The sequence below is a fragment of the Mus caroli genome, unplaced genomic scaffold, assembly GCF_978045245.1.
Source record: "Mus caroli unplaced genomic scaffold, Mus_caroli_1 scaffold_5, whole genome shotgun sequence".
Classification (NCBI taxonomy): Eukaryota; Metazoa; Chordata; class Mammalia; order Rodentia; family Muridae; genus Mus; species Mus caroli.
In genome coordinates this window covers 107,607,195-107,611,064 of record NW_028227260.1, presented here as the reverse complement: position 1 = coordinate 107,611,064, position 3,870 = coordinate 107,607,195, and the positions used below count along the sequence as shown (strand labels likewise).

The following is a 3,870-nucleotide window of genomic DNA, read 5'->3' as shown; positions in this document are numbered from 1 at the left end:
GGGTGGTCAAATATGTTACCAGCTCAGCTACTACATGCCCACTCTTGTTTAGTACTTATAATATTTTGTCCACAACCTGCCTTGAAGTTTTTAAATTGAATTTTGTTAGGGTCCTTTGGGCTTCTTGGAACTGCATGTCAGTATCTCCTTGAAGATTTGGAAAGCCACAACAAAATAGGTTTTTAATATCTTCCTCTTTTCCTTAGCTTCTGCAGTTCTCTCATAAGTAAAAAGGCTTTATTTTATTTTATTTATTTATTTTGGTTTTTCGAGACAGGGTTTCTCTGTATAGCCCTGGCTGTCCTGGAACTCACTTTGTAGACAAGCTGGCCTTGAACTCAGAAATCCACCTGCCTCTGCCTCCCGAGTGCTGGGATTAAAGGTGTGTGCCACAACGCCTGGCAGCTTTCTTTAATTTAAAATTTTATTTTTCTTATCCTTTTCCATCATTATTGTGCAAGTTGTTTAATTTGGTATGCTCCTCAAGTTCTGAAATTCTTTCCTGTCAGTGTCCAAGTGTTCTATTTAGTTGAGGGACCTCTTGAATTTTTATATAATTTGTTCAAGGTTCCAAGATGCTTGATTGGTTCTTTTCAATGAATTTTCATCTTGTGGATGAATTACTCATTCACATGCTGAGTTGTTTTCCTCATCTTTGTATTCTTTATCTGTGTTGTCTTCATCTGTTTTGTATCTCAGTGAGTTTCCTTGGAAACACCATTTAAAATCTGTTCTGAGCATTTTTAGATTTCCTTCAAACTTCTGCCTCTTTTGGAAGAATAACTGTCTATGTAGGTGTCCTGTTTCCTGTATGTCTGCCTTGATGTCTGTGCTTTTATTGTGATTTTTTTTTCTAGTTTTAGGAAATGGAGTACTGAAACTAAAGAATATCTGAGCCCTTTGCCCATCCCCAAAGACAAACTTGAGTGATGTTGAAACATTTTGCACTGGCATCTACAGTTTCTAGATCTTATCCTACACATCTCTAGCCAGTGCAGGAGTGAGTAGAGGCTGTTGACCCTTTTAAGGTGTGGTTGACCATGTCCCAGAGCAGGCCAAGAGGAGTTGGGAAACACAAACTGGACTTTTCAGGAGAGATGAGGGAGACAGGGGAAGTCTGAGACAGGGGGAGGGGAAAGATGGGAGAACATAAAGTTAGGTAGATAGAGAGGTATCAAGTGGATCAGTTCTTACATCTGTACCACTCCATGTATTAGGTAGCAACCTTCCCAGATGCCCTTGCACATTCATTGTTGAGGAACTTTAGGCCTTGTTTCACCACTGGTGGCTGCAGAGTCAGGAGAAAACCTCCCTTCAATCAGGCTAAGAGAATATGGGTGTCACTAGAGTGTGGGTGTAAACAGGTTTTGCAGCTGCATTCTGGAGCTGTGGAACTCAGCCCTAGTCCTGGAGTATAGGGGTTGCAATATCCATCCTCTCAGCTCCTGATGCAATGTTTGGGGTGAAATAGGGACCTTAATGTATATATCTCATTCTGAGGAGTTGGGGAAAAGACATCCCCTAGATCACAATAGAGCTAAGGCCAGGGTTTTTCTCAGCTCTTGGTGCACAGAATGGATTTGGATTTTATAGTGTTAGCTCTGATTCTAAAATGGTAGGTTAGGGATGACATCTTCAAGGTTCCTTCTCCCTACTCTCCAGGCAAGACAAGGTAGGTTTCAGGCTTCTTGCCATGGCACCTGCTGAAGCTACTAAACATTGGAGGGGCTATGCTCTATCTAGCCAGACTGTCATTGGAACAAGACTCTGGCAGAGTCCATAGTTCTCCTGCCAAACAATAAGCCATGATGACAGCTACCAGTACTCTTATAAGGGAGTTTGGCCTCTGAATGGTTGACAATATCTGTAATGATCCCCTTCTTTGGTTCTTCTAGCTTTTAGTCACCTTAAAAGCAAATTCCTGGAAGGCTGATGAACTGAAGGTCGTCCAAAGACAGGCACCTGGGCTCTAACTGTGGTTCCTCCATCAAGGCAGAGCCATCTAGCCTGTCCTTGGGCATTGATGCCATCAACCACTACAGCTCCAGAGGCTCACCGGACACCAGTGGTGGCTTTGGCATGGCCCTGGGTACCCATGACACTAGTCTGGACTCACTGCCTATGTTAGCAGGTGTGGGGCTGGGAAGCAACCCCCTACTGCAAGAGCTAAGAGGTCTGTACTAGTGGTATCATGGAGGACTCTGCCATTAAGTGCAAGTACATGCTTAACACCATCCCCAAGCACCTGTGCCTCATGTGCAGGAACATTGTCTCTGCCTACTACTATGAAATGGCCTCCTGTGAGACTTGCAAGGCCTTCTTCAAGGAAACATTGAATATAGCTGTCCAGCCACCAACAAGTGTGACCCGGTATGTGGAGGCCAACAGAAGTACAAGGGATGTCTGGATTCAAAGAACAGCCCCTATCTGAGCCTACAGGTTTCCCCACCTGCTAAAAAGCCATCGACTAAGATTGTCTCATATCTACTTGTGGCTGAACAAGACAAGCTATATGTTATGCCTCCCAGTAATATACCTGAGGGAGGTACCAAGGCCCTGGCTACTCTCTGTGTAGCCAGTACAAAAGCTTGTGGTCTTTATTAGCTGGGCCAAGTACATCCCAGCCTTCTCCAGTCTGTCACCTGGGGACCAGATGAGTGCCTGGATGGAGAGCCTCATCTTGGACATCATGTACCGCTTGCTGCCCTATGATGACAAACTGGCATATGCAGAGGACTGTATCATGATGGGGCTGCTGGAGCTTTACTGAGCTATCCTGCAGCTGTTACACAGGTACAAGAAGCTCAAAGTAAAGAAGGAAGAGTTTGGAATGCTCAAGGCCTTGGCCTTTTCCAACTCAAATTCAGTGTACATTGAGGACATGGAGTATATGCAGAAGCTGCATGAGGCACTGCAGGACTATGAGCTGAGCCAGCACCATGAGGAGCCACGGAGGACCACCAAGCTGCTAATGATACTGCCCCTGCTGCCACAGACAGCAGCCAACGTCTTGCAGCATTTCTACAGTGTAAAACTCTTCTTGGAGATGCTGGAAGCCAAGGTATGATGTCCCAGCACATACATGGATGAACACGATCCATGTGGAGTCCTCCACAGCCACCAGCCTCGACGTTTTCACACCTGCATCAGGGCTTCGAGCTGTCCCAGAAGAAGGGGTTTCTTGCTTCTTGGCCATGTACAGACACCTGGAGGCAGCAGGTGGGGAAACAGGGATGGGAGGGTGGGGATGGGGTGGGGGCTCATCTGTCACCTGCATTTTTATTTTTTTGGTATTTTTTTCTCTTCTCCATGGGCAGTGCTAAGGCTTGGGCCAGGGCTGACTTCTCTTAGGACTGGAAACCACCAGAGGAAGCATCCCTTCTCTCAAGGGATCCATTTCTGGACCACCCCTTATTTAGGACCTGGAGATACCTGGATGGGCGGTGCTTAGTGCTCAGGACCTGAGAGACTTAGATTGGGTGCTCCTGAAGGTGTTGGTGTCACTGAGGTCAGGTCCTTGAGGCAGGAGGTCTCTGTGGCCTTTCCTGAGGCTCTGTACCTCCTCAGTCTAGCTGGCTCCCTCCCCTTCCCCCTTTCTTCTTGTCCCAGTACACAAACTCTCCGTGGATGATCCTGCAAGAGTAACCACACCCACACCCATAAGAAGCCCCTCCCCTGCTTCCTGTCCCTACTTCAGTCAACTGAGGTAATTCCAGGGCATATACCTAGGAACTCACTGGCTCAAAAAAAAGTTGGGTCCTGTACCCACTGCTCCTTGCCTACTGTTTCTTCTTCTCCTCTTGAGCATGGCCAGTCTAGAAACCCATGGAAAGGAAGGAGCTCTAAAAGTCCACCTTGGCCCCTCCCTTA

General features: G+C 46.6%; 1 pseudogene; it reads left to right on the top strand.

Moving 5' to 3' along the window:
- Window positions 1–1,932: 1,932 nt before the first annotated feature.
- Window positions 1,933–3,067, top strand: LOC110287172 (steroid hormone receptor ERR2 pseudogene; annotated as a pseudogene).
- The last annotated feature ends 803 nt before the right edge of the window (window positions 3,068–3,870 follow it).